This window comes from Malaya genurostris, chromosome 2 (genome assembly GCF_030247185.1).
Source record: "Malaya genurostris strain Urasoe2022 chromosome 2, Malgen_1.1, whole genome shotgun sequence".
Taxonomy (NCBI): Eukaryota; Metazoa; Arthropoda; class Insecta; order Diptera; family Culicidae; genus Malaya; species Malaya genurostris.
In genome coordinates, this window is record NC_080571.1 from 143,137,085 (window position 1) to 143,154,375 (window position 17,291).

The 17,291-nt window shown below is 36.4% G+C and overlaps 1 protein-coding gene across 5 annotated transcripts in view; it reads right to left on the reverse strand.

Annotated features, from left to right (window-relative positions):
- Window positions 1-17,291, reverse strand: part of LOC131429963 (glutamate [NMDA] receptor subunit 1) — a 641,009-nt gene that overhangs the window by 109,015 nt on the left and 514,703 nt on the right. The window lies entirely within an intron of this gene.

A 17,291-nucleotide genomic window follows, 5' to 3' on the forward strand; every position in this document is an offset into this window, starting at 1 on the left:
AAACAAATTTTCAGACCAGCCATGCTTTATGCAGTACCAATTCTATCAAGTTCTTGTTCCAACAGGAAGAAAACGTTTCAAAGGATTCAGAATAAAATTCTGAAAATGATTTTGACCTTTGACCCAACGACCTCCATGGTTGAGTACAAATGAGTTACACAGACAGCAAATTCCGCGAAAAGTCGAAGCAATCTTCAGTTGAATCGATTCGCTCTCTGTATTAGTTAGTAAGCTAGTATATAAGTTCCTTTTCCTCATAACACAATACAAGTAGGTCTAGAATTTTCCATACACAAAATTCATCATGTTCCCAGTGCACAAAAAGGAAACAGAGAGAATATCGACAACAATCGCAGCATTGCCTTACTTTGTGCAAATCCCAAGTTGCTGTAGAGCCCATTTTTAATCCCTTTTTAAAATTTATTTATTTATTTATTCGTCAAACAAACGTAGACTACAGACAAAAATAAAGTTACGATGGTTTCTTATATTGATATAAGAATATATATTAGTACGATTTGTTTTCAATTTTTCTTTTATTTCTTTCCTGGACATAGTTAGATCGATTTTTTGACAGTTTTCGTTATAAAAGCGCATCATTTGATGAGCAGGATTATTTTTGGCATAATTTTTTTCATTTTTTCCGAGAATATTTGATGACTTCTGAGATTCCGGCTAGGAGCATACAATTTTAGTTGTGAAAATAATGATTCAGATTGTACTCGTTGAGAAATAATTGATAGAATAAAGCATTGTAGCTTTGTGGCGTTCTTCGAGTGTTTTTAAGTTTATTAGCATACAACGCGCTTTATATGATGGAAGAAGAAATGTAGTCCAGTTTAGTATACAAAGCGTATACAGTAGAAATTGGTTTTGGACAGATTCGATGCGTTCTTCGTGTACGGAGGTACATGGGTTACATGCTATGCTGCAGTGTTTCAAAATTGGCCTGACATAAGTTGTATAACGGCTGAAAAGTTCGTATCGTTTAATAGAAACACACATTTTTTTGAAAAAAATCGTTTTTATTATTCAACATAATTGCCATCAGAGGCGATACAGCGATTATAGCGATCTTCCAACTTTTCGATACCATTTTTATAGTACGATTTGTCCTTTGCCTCAAAATAGGCCTCAGTTTCAGCGATTGCCTCTTCATTGCATCTAAATTTTTTACCAGCGAGCATTCTCTTGAGGTCTGAAAACAGGAAAAAGTCACTGGGGGCCAAATCTGGAGCAAACGGTGGATGAGGGAGCAATTCGTTCAATTTCAGCTTGGTTTTTCGTTGTTGTTTTTGATCGATTGTGAGCTCACGCGGCACCCATTTTGCACAAAGCTTTCTCATATCCAAATATTCGTGAATAATATGTCCAACACGTTCTTTTGATATCTTTAGGGTGTCAGCTATCTCGATCAACTTCACTTTACGGTCATTGAAAATCATTTTGTGGATATTTTTCACGTTTTCATCGGTAACAGCCTCTTTTGGACGTCTACTGCGTTCATCGTCTTCGGTGCTCATATGACCAGTACGAAATTTTGCAAACCACTTACGAATTGTTGCTTCGCCCGGTGCAGAATCTGGATAACACTCATCAAGCCATTTTTTGGTATCGGCGGCACTTTTTTTCATCAAAAAGTAGTGTTTCATCAACACACGAAATTCCTTTTTTTCCATTTTTTTCACAATAACAAAAGTAGCTTCACTCAAAATGCAATATCTCACAAACTAATAATCAGACAGCTGTCAAATTTATACACGTATCTTTTGAAGGTTGGTACTAACTGAAAATGGTATGGATTTAATTCTAGTGGCGCCCTCTCATAGAAACGATACGAACTTTTCAGGCAATCTGTTATAATAATTTTATTAGGTAAAAGCCCTGGAAATTATGACTGAAACGTTTAATAAAGCCTAACATACATTTTGCTTTATTGACAATTGTATTAGAATGCTACACGAAAGTATGTTTTAAGTCTTAAATTACGCCTAGGTCCCTAATATTTTTACCCTTTTCTACAGGTTGGTTTTTTAAATATATGTTAGTAGAAATAGATATGATTTTTCTACTAAACATTATTGAACTACATTTCTTAATCTTTACTTGAAGTAAGCTTTTATTGCATCTGTGTAGGCTTACGCACCCCTGGGCATTATGGGCAACGAGAGAGAGAGAGAAATGAATATAAGCGACGGTAGAAAAAATGACGCTTGAGAAGTGTTACCCAAGCTAAGTCTTGCTGAAAAAAATCATTTAAAACCGTATTTCATCGCGTTTATTTAATCGACAAAACACATCCGTCCTGTTCCACGTACCACATTTGTTGACTCCGAGTCGAAAAACGCGGAATAACGTCGGTAACTATGCTGCAACCGCAAGCAAATGAACAGCCGCAGCAACAGTTGCTGTTAAGCTCCCCGAATCCTGGAAAAACAATCCTGCTATGTGGTTCACCCAAACCGAAGCGCAGTTCATCCTGGCGAGAGTAACTCGTGATGCAACCAAGTTCTACCATATAATCGTAAAAGTGGACCAAAGTGTGTTGTGTCATATTTCTGATTTGATTACGAACCCTCCCGAAAACGATAAATATATGTCTATTAGAGCCCGACTGCTAAGCCGTTTCGAGATGTCGGCGCAAGCCAAAATGGAGAAATTGTTGAATTCTTGCGATTTAGAAGATATGAAGCCAACACACCTCCTCGCTCGGATACAGGATCTTGCAGCAGGACTCAAGGTCGACGACAGATTAATGAAAATGTTGTTCCTACAACGACTTCCTGGAAGCGTTAAAGCGGTACTGACAATCCACGACGGCACGTTGTCTAAATTAACCGAAATGGCAGATTAGATGGTAGATACCACTTCCACGCATGTAGCAGCTGTTGCACCGCAACCGTCATCCGAAACAGGCGCATCGACGATCGGATCGCTCATCTCACTGCAGAGATCTGGAAGTTGAAGGAGTTTACCAGAGGCAAACACGAAAGAAATCGTTCATCGTTACGCGGTCAGATAAGGACGACGAAACAATATGCTGGTACCACAGAAAATATGGTGTCAGTGCGAACCAGTGCCGCAAGCCGTGTACTTTCAAAAATATTTCAAAAAACTAAGCAATTCCCTATCTCTTGCGGCAGAGATGGGCACGAGCACCAAAAGCCGCCGTTTGTCCATTTTGGACAGGACAAACAGCATCCGTTTCTCAATCGATACGGGTTTAGACGTTTCAATTCTGCCCGCCACCAGAAAAGACAAAACCAAACCACCGATTCCTTTCCTGCGGCACGCTGTAAGCAGTGCGAATATTAAAACTTTCGACAAACGCTTCCTGTACGTGGACCTCGGACTTCGCAGCAGATTTTCCTGGAATTTCCAGGTTGCAGACGTGAGCACAGCAATCATCGGAGCCGATTTTCTGTGTTACTTGTTACTTGTTACTTGTAATTACATGCCCATCTACACTCCGAGCAGTAGCTCGGCACGATGTAACCCACCACATAGTGACCAAAGGACCAAAGTCGCTTGTAAAGTACGTCGTATGTCGCCGGATAAGCTTTCGCTCGCCAAGCAAGAGTTCCAAACCATGATGGAGCTCAGAATATGCCATCGTTCCCATAGCAGCTGGGCTAGCCCGTTGTATTGCGTTCACAAAAAATCTGGACAGCTACGCTTTGTGGGTGACTATCGCAACTTGAACTCCGCAACCGTTCCCGACAGGTCGCCGGTACCGCATATCCACAACCACCACGTCAATATCTAATACGATTGACCTCGAGCGAGGTTACCACCAGATACTGGTAGAAGAGGACGATATTCCGAAGACAGCTGTTATTACTCCCTTCGGCCTGTTTGAATTCACTAGAATGCAATTTGGTATGTGTAATGCCGGTCAAACCTTTCAAAGGTTTATGCATAAAATATTTTGGGACCTTTAATTCGTTACTGTTTTTATAGATGATATATGCGTGTCCTCATCTTCCAACGAAGAGCACCACCAGCACATGCGAGTGGTTTTCGACTGACTGCGAGCAACCGGCCTTGTAATAAACCTCCCCAAATGTAAATTTTTGCACAGAAAGAAGTCGACTTCTAATTCAGCGGCCGAAAATGAATAAGGATGTCGCCGATTTCGTAAGAAATTGTGTAGCCTGTCAAAAATCGAAAGTTCAACCTTACCTCCATCTAATTTCCATTCTTATCTGCTTACCATTTTAGACCGTTTAATCCGATGTCCCGAAGCGATCCCGCTAGAAGATATGACAGCACATTCTGTGGCAATGGCACTCTACTCCCAATGGATCTCACGTGTCGGCTGCCCTGAGGACATCACTTCGGACCAGGGACGCCAATTTGAGTCCGAACTATTCAATGAATTGGCATCTCTGCTCGGGGCAAATTATATACGAACCACCGCTTACCACCCACAAGCAAACAGGATGGTTGAACGCTTCCATTGCAAGCTGAAGGAAGCAATCATGTGCGTCGATGCAAAAAAAGTGGTTCTACCGACTTCCTCTAATATTGCTACGAACCGTATTCAAGGAGACATGAATTGCTCACCCGCCGAAATGGTCCAAGTTAAACATCACACCAAAGGAAAGTTTTTCGTGCACAAAGGTTTAAAAATTGCACACACGTCTTTGTCCAATACGATGCGATTAAAAAATCACTCCAACGACCATACGATGGGCCGTACCGAGTTATCGACCGCACCGAAAAGTACATGGATGTGATGATGAACCAGAAGGTTGTAAGGATATCAATCGATCGTCTCAAACCAGCACACATCAATACGGACGACCCCGTATTCGAGTGCCCTAAAAATAAAAGCACGTTTCAAAAAGTTATACCGACAGGTCACCGTGTCAGGTTTTTGGTGTAACTGGTAGGGCACTGTGGAGGTTTACGCACCCCTGGACATTACGGGCGACGAGAGAGAGAAGTGAACATAAGCGAAGGGAGAAAAACCTAAGTCGTGCTGAATAAAATCGTTGAAAACTGTATTCCGTTGCGCTTATTTAATCGACAAAACACATCCGTTCGGTTCCACGTACCACACATCAAATGTTGAATACGTTGATTTCATATTGGAGTACTTCAGCATCTACAGCATTTTTTATTTCCATAAAGAGCTTCATGTCGTCTGCATATACACGTACTTTTAGATGTTTGAGTAAAAAGGAAATGTCGTTTACGTACAAGATAAAAAGAAGAGCGCCTAAATGTGAACCTTGGGAAACACCTGAAGTGACATTTATTGATTTGGAGTATGTGTTTGATAGCGTACAATTTTTTACGTTTTGTGGGATATGATTCAAGCCATTCCAAAAGTTATCGTTTAATTCCATATTTTTTGTCGTGAATACGACTTACTTTACTATGGGGCGCCTTTTCAAAATTTACCCTCTGAGAGAGTGATAAGTTTTTGATCGTGAATATCTCCTGTTATATCTAACGAATCAACATAATTCTTGCTACATGCCATCGGAAGTATGATCACAATTTTATGATAAAACTTTCAGTTGTGTGACATATTCTTAAATAGATCACAATTAAACTTTTCTGAAATGTTTGGTATATACGAGTATCAAAGAAGATAATTCATAAGGCGCGTTTGCCTTTCTCGTATTTTGAAAGCTCATAGCTCAGTGATCTGTAGAAGGATTTATATAATCTAACTACCAATTGAATCGAAAATCTTCAACTTGAACGTATATTACAACAATATTGAAGTTTTTCAATAGTACACTATTGAAAAACCTGTTTGATTTAACCCATGACAGCACCAGCCAATCAGAACGCGAGATGTCTGTATCTATACAAGGGCATCCATATAAAAGTTGAATGGTTCATTTTTCCTACCATTTGCTGAGCAACTCTTCCCGAAACAAGACACACGACAGCAACATCGAGGACCTGTCGTCTCATTGTTTCCCGATATGAATGCACGAGACACCGTCAGCACAATGACACCGAAAAATGCAGCCAAAAAGTCCAGCAAGGCCCATTGCCGAAACAAGACACACACGAGAACCATCTCAGATCTCAATATTTCCTACCAAAAGATTCATCAAGATGGGAGTTAAAATAATTTGCACCGTCACTAACACATTCAATTACGAACGGCAATGCGAAAGCGAAAGTGATGATGTTGAATACATCTTTATACTAGTATACAGATATGCCGTGCGAAACAGAGTATACAGATCAATATGTATTTTTGTCGCGATTACTTTAGTATGCGGCCGAAAACAAAAATTGTTAGAACAAATGTTTCCACTTGATTTGCGCATTCTACTTTCCAGGCGTATCAGAACTGGCTAAACTTAAAGCAATTCTAAATATTTCTTTATCACAGTGATGTGGACATCCTGAAAAGGACGGGGTTTTCAACGGATGGCCAGCTGCAGATGGCGAGGGATGATTTTCGTTTTCGTTGTCATGGGCAGCGTTACCGGCCAATTCCAACACTTCGGCAACCAAGTACTCCATCACTGCCGCCAGATAGACCGATGCACCAGCACTGACACGCTCGGCGTAGTTCCCCTTCCGAGGCAAACGATGGATTCTGCCGCCAACTGGACACTTCAGACCAGCACGGTTTAAGCGGGACTTTGCCTTGCTATTAACTGTTCCTCCACAATATGCTGTTAACAGCTCGACGACCCATTCAGTATTACTGGCTGCCGCTCTGCTAACTCTTTCTTTTATATCGTTTCACTGTTTCCCGTTCTGCGTATAGGAAAGGAATTCTAACAAAGGGGACGTCCGTCCACTGCTACCACTAGCACGTATAAAAGGAAATGTGATGTGAGAAATAGCGTCATTTAAGTTAAAGCAGCTACTCTGAACGTACGAGACACCGTCATCACGATGGCACCGATAAGATGACAGATTTGTACCGTCACTAACTCATTCAAGTACGAACGGCAATGCGAAAGCGAATGTTGAACACATCTTTATACTAGTATGGGGTCGTGTGAAAATATGCCTTGCGAAACAGGGTTGCCATATATACAAATTAATCTGTATTATCATTATTATTATTATTATTATTATTATTATGATTATTATTATTATTATTATTATTATTATTATTATTATCATTATTATTATTATTATTATTAGAATCACTCTTGCATACCGAAGATCGTAGATACTTTCCAGACCAGGCCATTCCAATTGTCTCGTACTGAAATTTCGAGAAGAATCAGATATCTTCGAACTTCATAGCTTCAATAAAAATAAACTACAAATTTGTCGTACCTAGCTTCCTATATTAGCAAATTAAAAAGGAATTGTTTCAAGTTTGGAATATATAGTTGTAGAATAGTAGCTGTTTAACACTCCAAATACCAAGCCTCAAAAAAAGTTGGAACGGTAACTTTGAGCTGTCATAGCTCAGCTGTTTTTCAACGAATCTCAATAAATTTTACACCCTCGAATTTTGTGAAGTTCGTAGATTGATTCCAAAACTTTGTAGCTGACGATTGGCAAAGGAAAACCAATGAAAATTTGATTTTTTCCGTTCCAAGTTTTTTTCACGTGCCTAATATGCGCTATCTGCTTTCCAATTTTCTTTCCTTTGGCATAAACATCGCATAGAAAATATTGAATACTTCAACTTTACCGAGTCATAACTTTGTTGTTAGTCAACCGATCTTCAAAATTTGTTCACCATTGGAAAGGTACTACTTCCACAAATACAATGCACTTAAAAAAACTAAAAATAGGGTTGTCTACCCAAAGTTATAATGAAAACTGTAGATTGATGACCTAAGAAAAGATGAGACTTTTTACTATGATCGTAAATATCTCGAAATTCAAAGCGATGACCTACAATTTTCCTACAATTTTCGATCAACTACCTTTCCTGCACAATCAAAAGAAAACATTAAACAATCGATGAATTTATAAATATATATGAATTTTTCAATTTTTTTCACATGTTTGTATATAACTCAAAAATTAAAGCGATGACATGTACATTTTTTTGATTCAGAATATTGGAATCATTACCAGAAACAATGTATTGATGATCAAAATTATATATCCGTTCAAAGAATCTCAAGAAATTTGGTACAAATACAGAGAATTTCTATTATTGGGAAAATTTTGCAAAAAAAAAAAACAAATCAAAACTTTGAAATTTTAACATATATATTTTATTATTTTAGTTGGAAATTTATTATGAACAAAATTTACAAAAAAACTGAAACTTGGATTTCACTGAGAATCTTAAAAAATTTGGTAAATATACCTAAACTCTAAAAATAATAATGTTTTTGTATTGGACAAAAGATCTAAACAATTTTTATGCACAACCCAAACGGAATTGTTAACTACTAAAATTAGGTTTTTTTGTTTTAGGTTTTCCGTAAAATCTCAGAAAATCGGTAGAAGATCGGAAATTTCAAAATTTCTGATATATATATTGCGTTCCAACGTTTCTGCAAATCAAAGTGAAAATATTGGAATCCGTTTTGATTTCATCTGTTTCAAAGAGACGTAGCATTTGTTTCTATTAATAAAATAAATTTTGTGACAACACGAAAATTTTAAATTATTTCAATGGCTTTGTACAAAAAGAAATAGAACGTAAATTTATACGAATTCCATATACTAACCCATGGTCAAAAAAAATAACAACTAAAATTAAAAAAAAAATTGCTTGATTTTTGTTTTACTAGCAATTAAAAACTAAAAAATATATCTTAAATTTTCCGCTATCCTAAACGTCATCAATTATAGTCGATAGAATATTAGAATTTAAATATCACAAACTTAGAATTATTTCGGAATGTATAGAATTCGAAAAATATTTGAATTTTCTATTAGTAAACAATTTAGAAAAAGTAGAATTCTGAATTTAGCACAAAAATCATACGAAATTAGGTAAAACTTGTTTTTTTCCACCTAGTTGTGTAATGATGCCTTTCTCATATCTCTCTTATTCTCATATAAAAATGTATTCTTCAAACAGTTTTGTTTGATTTTTGAAAAACATGAAAGCTAGTGCATGAACTAGTGTAACCTACAAATTGAAACAGTTCTCAAATCGGTTAGGCCATCTTTCTCAGTGAAGTGAGTTCCACTATTTCAGGTACTTGTGAAACTGGAATCGCCCCGGATATTGGCTTTGCAGCAGCCTTTGCGATTAGCACCAACCAACCAAGTGGCATGTTCCCCTAGTTATTTGGAGATTCGAGCCTTGCGTAGCTTCTCATCAACTTCCTGATGGGAAGCGAAGGATAAAAGGAACATGGAAGGGAATTGAGAATTGGGTGAGGTGGGAAAACAGCACAAAACATAAAGAAATAAGTCGTCCTGCATCCCCGAAAGGATGCTGAACGTTCTGCAGGTGCCAAAATGCACGGTTGATAGAACCTCCAACCACCGAGAAGTGTTAGAGATTTTACAAAAGCGACACCATTCTGCATTCCCCGAAGAATGCAGAACGATTTCTTCCCGAATATGCACTTGAATTAATTTGACACTTTAGAAGACAAAAATACCTTATATAGCTAATAAATGACTGATACGAATATTTTTTAATGAAAAAATCCAATGTATGAACATGATTTAAAAAAAATTTAAAAAATATCTCCTCCGCGTTTTTTTATAAACATGCTCGAAAATATTTTTTGTCAAATACAAGAAACGGATTTTTTTCGTTTTCCTCAATGTTAGATATAGCAGTTTAAAAATAACCTGTTTTTGAACTAGTTTTGCTCATAACTTCGGTTCAGAAAACGCTACCTGAACATGTTGTTTAGGTTCAAAGATACCTATACGAAAAGCGAAAAATATAAATGCTAGAGCAAAAAATCTGATTTTTTGAGGAACACCCTAAGTTGCTCTTTAAAAATAGCTGTAAAACTAAAACCGTTGCAGATACTACTATGATGTCCTCAGCAAAGCTGCTCGATATAAGTTTATCTACAGTTTTGCCGAAAAATGCAGTCCTCTATCTCAATACATCCGGAAAATAAGTTTTGGATCACCTTAATAATAAGAGCCACCCTAATACTATGTACATCGACATATGGTTTATCTTCACTGATCATTTGTTTTGAAGACATCATAGCTCTAAAGTATAAGGTTAAGCCACAAAACTTTTTGTCCCCCTAAATGGTGGATCCGGACCACTGTGCAATGCAATTTAACTCGGAAATTTTAAAATTTCCGATCTTTCATCTATTTTTTGAGATTCTACGGCAAACCTACAACAAAACCAGAATTTTAGTAGTTATCAAATGCGTTTGTGTTGTGCATAAAAATTGTTTAGATCGTTTGTCCAATACAAAAATATTTTAAGAGTTTTAGGTTCTTTCCTAAAAATTTTAAAATTTTCAGTGAAATCCAAGTTTCAGTTTTTTTTTGTAAATTTTGTTTATAATAAATTTCCAACTAAAATAATAAAAAAATATATGTCATAAAATTTAAAAGTTTTGATTTCATGTTGTTTGGCAAAATTTTCCCAATAACACAAATTCTCTGTATTTGTACCAAATTTCTTGAGATTCTTTGAACGGATATATAATTTTGATCATCAATACATTGTTTCTGGTAATGATTTCAATATTTTGAATCAAAAAAATGTACATGTCATCGTTTTAATTTTCGAGTTATATACAAACATGTGAAAAAAAAATTAAAAATCCATATATATTTATAAATTCATCGATTTCTCAATGTTTTCTTTTGATTGTGTAGGAATGATAATTGGGCGAAAATTGTAGCTGGTATCACTAGCAATCGAATGATGTATAAAAATATATAGGTCATCGCTTTGAATTTCGAGATATTTACAATCATAGTAAGAAGTCTCATCTTTTCTTAGGTCATCTATCTACAGTTTTCATTATAACTTTGGGTAGATAACCCTATTTTTCGGTTTTTTCAGTGCATTTTATTTCTGGAAGTATTACCTTTCCAATGGTGAACAAATTTTGAAGATCGGTTGACTAACAACAAAGTTATGACTCGGTAAAGTTGAAGTTCTCAATATCCGATTCGCGATGCAGGGGGCACGTTTTGAGCTCGAAAAAAAACTTAGAACGGGAAAAATCTGATTTTCATTAGTTTTTCCTAAAAGATTGCCAATAACGATATACTTAAAATAATCTACAAACTTCACAAAATTCGAGGGTGAAAAATTTATCGAAATTGGTCAAGTAACAACTGAGCTATGATAGCACAAAGTTACCGTTCCAACTTTTTTTTAGGCTTGGTGCTTCGCGTAACTTTTTTAGGCTTGGTATTAGGAGTGTTAATGTAACTAATCTGTACTTTAATGTAGGTGTATCGCTTCAAATTCTATTAGTGAAAAAGAGGAAAGCTTGCACAATTCATACAATCAATCAACTAACTGATATTCGGAAAAGTGATGGGAGCGTGTCAGTTTTTTCGTATTCACGACATCCAGTTATGTCTCTGGCATTACTCACCCGCCTTTTTAAATTCTGAATAGTAATAATGGTATGTCAATTCTGTCGAAAAGTTTACTGAAACCAGTATAGAGAATTTCTACATAGTTTCCATTGTCCATAGCTTCCAAAGTAAATGTAATGAATTCCAAAAGATTTGTTTAAGTAGAACGATCTTTGAAAAAGCCATGTTCTCATTATTTTTACGTTTCGTCTTTGACTCATCAGTGCAGAGCAGTTCAAATTGAACTGCTTAGTGCTAAACTCGGCAGTTCAATTTGAACCGCTAAGCAGACGTAAAGTTTCCTCTACTTACAGAACACTTTTTGTTTTGCAACGAAGTGCAATGTCGAAAACACGTTTTCGTTCGGCACGTCAGAAAAGAGTTATGTAATTTTTTACTTGTTAGTTACGGTCATGCTGGAATACGTTATAGTTATTTCCAAAAATGTTAGGGCATACAACTACTTTCGTCCCAGCTGCTTATCGTACTCGATACACGATTAAAACTAGTTTTTAAAATATACTTAGAAACATTCATTAAGACCATATTTAGTTTGTTGTTTGTGTATATTAGATAAATAAATAAGTATTAAATGAAGTTGAGTAATCACTCGGTGGAATAGAACAGGTTTTTTTTCTTTCCATATAATTATTTCAGATAGCGAATTTTGTGACTTTGTGAACTATCCCAATTAATTTATACAAATTGGACTCGAAAAATGTGCCCAAATAAATATCAGAAATTATTTCAATGAAATGACAAAATATATTTCAATGTGATTGTATCGATGAAAGAGAAAGGCACTATTATGTTAGCATCAGGTAGTTTTGCTTTTCTCAAACAGCAAGGTTATGCTATATAACAAAATCTTGAGCCGATGCCCGGAGGGCCGAGTATCATATACTGTTCGACTCAATTCATCGAATGCGCAAAATATATGTGTGTACGTATGTGCATATGATGAGCTACGTGCACGTTTTATTGCACTACCTTTTCTCGAAGATGACTGGTACGATTTTCACAAACTAAGATTCAAATGAAAGGTCTTGTCCTACACAAAATTCCAGAATATGTTTTGGATCCGTAAATATTCTTACTTTTCTCAGTGAAGGTGTGATCGATTTTCACAAATTATTCTCAAATTAAAGGTATTATAGTCTCTATGAGTCTCTATAGTTACTGTTGAATTTCATCCGGGTACGACATCCAGTTTCGGAACTATAGGGTAAAGTGTGTTGAAAATTTCAAACCGTTATTTAAGGTGAAATGTATGCGAAAATCACGTTTTCGATCAATTATTCAAAAACTAGACCGATTTTCGAAAAACCAAAAACACAAAACTTTCGAAATCAAATTCATCATAACTAAGTATTCTTAGAATTTTGAAATTTTGCTTTGCCAAGCCGTAATTGGTTTTTGAAATGTATAAACGGTAACTGTTCCGTTCCACGGGGATGATTTTAGAACTGAAAAGTAGTGTTTGTAGCAGAATTTCACAAAGAATCTGAAAATGCAACTCAAAATTATAAAATTTTAGCTAAAACAACCGAAATTTGAAAAAGTTTACATAAAATTTTCGGCATTTTTTTTATTGCTTGCGCGCTGCTGTTTCGTATTGAGGTGGTGTGAGAAATGCACGGTGGCATTATATCGTGAGCAAAAATTACATATCAAATAATGACGCGAATTTATGCAGTATTGGGTTTTGTGTTGAAATAAAAACGAGTTGAATACAATAAAATGAGTATTGGAAGAAATCGTTAATTTTCTAAGTAACTGTAATTTATAATGCTAATAATGTCCAACTCTGTTGTGTTCAATGCATTGATGTTGCTGAATCAATAATGCTTGGCTGTGTAATATCGTAAAACAGGTATTATTTTAGATTGTAGCAATTTTTTTTAGCAAAACTAAAACTTCAACATTGCAAGCTACTGAATGAAATGAATACAAGCCAAGTATTATCGTTCATTAACCTGTGATACAAACAATAATAATAAACAACTCGAATAAACGTCGTCAAGCAAAGCAAAGTCTTGGTATTACATTTATTGTTGAATAAGACCGTTTGTTTCAACAGACTTCGAAGAGAAATTTTTTACAAGTCTATATAACGAGAGGTAAACCCACTGCGCTCAATCATTGAAAAAAGTTCTTGTTTCTATGTGTCCGTTTTTCTTGGTATGCTTTGTGCGACGGTTCGTTCAACTGAAGCGGATAAAATTTTGCGCGCATTTTATGACGCTACATTTCACCTTAATGCGATGATGCAAAATACAGGAAAATTATTATTAACTTGACATAAATGTTTATAAATTGTAAAGGTTTTGTTAGTTTATACCCAAAACCCTGTTTGATGCCTTTTCCATATATAATACTGTGGTAATCTATTCAAAATGTTTCTCTTCGATTTTTGAAAGAAACCAAGGGATTGTTTGTATATTAACTAATATAACATAGAGAATGAAACAGTTCTCTGATCGGTAAGGCAATCCATTAGAAAACGAAGTGGGTTCACTATTATATGTACTTCCAGCACCGGAAACCGAGAACCGATGTCCTTTCGTATTGCATCAGCTGTCGATGTCCTTTCATATTGCCATTAACTAACATAACGTACAAACTCTACTAGTACTAGACGAATTAAAGTTTTGTTGTATCCGAAAATATGCAGTAATTTTTGGTAGAAAAATAAGGCCTTTCTATTCATTTTCGTCTTTATTTTCATTTTCCATTTTACTTTTTCTGTTTCGCCGGTTTAAGTGACGGTGTACAATATTGAACACACTTTACCCTATAACTCCGGAACCGGTAGTCGGATCCGGATGAAATTCAGGAATTCCGTATGAGATCGTCATTTGAATTTAAGTGTGTAAAATCGGTCAATCCATCGCTGAGAAAAATGAGTGAGATCTATTTTGGACTATATGACCACTATTTCTGGTGCTTCCGCAACCGGAGACCGGAAACCAGGATAGCCGAAACCGGTTTGTTTAGTTGTCTACTGATAATGACTATCGATTTGTGCAGTTTGAAGATCAGTTTAGAAAGTTTTTTACAGTTTTTAATTCGCCGGTTTAAGTGACGGTGTACAATATTGAAAATCGCAAAATTTTGAAACACGAACCCAATTGCCAATGCATGAGTTAAAGAGTGCCAGCGAACATCATCGGAAGCGATTATGTTCGTTCGTAAAAATGAGCCAACTGTTCGTGTGCAATCGAAAATCCGAACGATTGACAAGTGTGACTGGATATATTCAGCAGGAGTTAGATCGAAACGATCTGTTGTAGGGTAGGGTGGAAAAAAAACTGGCTATGGCAAGATTGCATGATGAGTTCGGTCGGCTAAATATAAGTTTTTGCTTGAAGGGCAATGTGCATTATGATGATCGTTACATTGCCAGTTATGTTAACATGTTACAAGTTTGATATGCTATTCTAGTCAGAGTTAATTAGGTCTTTTAAGACAAATAAGATGAGATTGTTAGTTGACGAATGAGAAAATCAATTAGTTCCAACTCTAACAAATTTGTCCGCCGATCATCGACTTCACTTCGGAATGATTTTCAAGTAAAGTAGAGCTTCATCATTGTAATTGAACAGTTCGAATGATTCCAGCAATCTATTGAAACGGCCAGTGCGCTTATGCATAAGGTTTCACATAATCCGCGTTATTGCAAGGCATGCTGATTCGGTCCACCTAGTGGTGTGATGGTGCATTTCATATAAGTTTGTTTTGGAAATCTGGACATAATCATAACTGTATCTTCATGTAAAACCTCTCAATAGGCATAATATTCCAAAGCAGTTGTTCCCTTTGTTGCTTGCTCAATCTTCTCAAGCAACAGTTTATGCATTTCTGTTAATCATATCAATCAATGCATATTCTGACTCATTTCAGGCCGCTTGTTGTTCGAGTTGCACACGCGTCTCCTACGCGGCACGAGATTTTGAAAAATAAAATCTAATTCACGATAAAACAAGTCTACTGCATCATCCAAAGCGCCCTGTCTGAGTATATCCATCCAATTTACACGAGATATTTCCGCATTCAGTAGTTGATAATCGCACTGATTGAAGTCATAATAAAAGTCTGCATTGTCATTCGTCAATAAAGTGTATGAAGCTTGAATTGTGAGAACAAAAGGGTAGTGGTGCTGATCCAGTTTCATCAAAGGTAAGGGCGGTTCAAAAATTTCACAGTCAGTGGAGCAACTAACAAATGCCAAATCTAAAAGTTTTCCGTTTAAATTCGTCAAATTGTTAATTTGTTGCAATCCTGCAGCGATCATGGATTCAACTAATAACAATTCTTGTTCTGAAGATGCGTTATTAGGAAGAAAACATCCAACTTCCTCGTCAAAACTCCAACGCAACATTGGTAAATTATAATCACCTACTACTACAATTCTATCACGATCAGTTAGTTTATTAGAGAGCTCATTCACACAGGCTGCATGTTGCTCATATAAAGAGGGTTCGGAGATCGGTGGTAAATAAACAGCACAAATAACAAACGAAATGCCTCCGCACGTAATACGAACCGCTATCTGCTCAAGACAATTCGCTCCTTGGACAGTCATGATACTGCTCTGATTGCCTTTCTTAATTGCAACCAGAACACCGCCACCTCGAAGATACCGGCTTGTAAAATTGTTGCGATCACATCGGTAAATGATATACTGGTCAGTGAGTTCTGCATCAAGTATATTATCGTTTAGCCAGGTTTCTGTAAGAACAATGACATCGAAGTCGGAGGCAGAAAGAGACGAAAAAAGTTCATTTGTTTTGGTGCGCAGACCACGTACGTTTTGATAATATATTGATACAGATCCATTCGAAGGGTTACTTGAGTTGTTTAAAACATTGCTATCATGTATCAATGGAGAATATGAAGTTGAGTTAGCGCATCTAAGCGGACTGGATCGCGAGTCTGCCGTTGAATCACTATTACTTAGCGGGTTGAAAGTGAAAAGTTGATCGTGCTTTAAACTCGAATTCCCGGAAAGTAATTCCCTTCTGCCAGGTTGATGTTAGTAACGAAAGAGATTTAAACTGCATACCAACTCCGACTTTGAATGACACAAAGGAAAGTTCGTCAAGATTTTTGCCTTTGGGAACTAACTTGTGCACTTCGATAGTCTCATTAGTGTCCAGGTTTCGTTGTACTAATTTGCGTATATCCTCCTCAGTGGCTTTAGGATCGAAACCGGACAAGTACAGCCAAAACAAGTCATCATTAGGCTTGCGTGCTGCCAAAGGTATCGTCAAATTTGGATCAGCATCTTTAGTGCTTACTGATGTATCCGAAGCGGACTGATCGAAATCAATGTCTGTCCGGGGGCGTTTCCGGGGATTATCACTAGACGTACCTTTTTGTCTGGTTTGCTGAAGGATGGTTGGAATTTGCTGCAGAATTTGATTTATTTTCAAACTGTTTTGTTCCATCTCGTCCTTTAAGGCCATCGTCCAAGTACCATGCGCGCGGGTGGTTTTAGGAAATTTTCGATGGAAATTTCGAAAAATTTGACAAAACCAAAAACATACAGACCTTTGAAATACTTTTATCTATCTACAGGGTGATAATGACTGGAAAATTCGGAGGATTTTACGAGTCTTATCAAAAATAGCGCTGAAAAAATGAGCTTTTTTTGTAATTTTTCACAATTATTTGAAAAAATAATTCGATGGAATGAAATTTTTTTTTCAAAAAAAACCTCATGCTGGCAACAAGGATCACATTCGAAAACATTTTTGAAAAACCTTTTCACGCTTTTCATGGAAAATCAACGAATTTCATATAACCGATTTCGTGGAAATTTTTGAAATTCGTGGATTTTCTATGAAAAG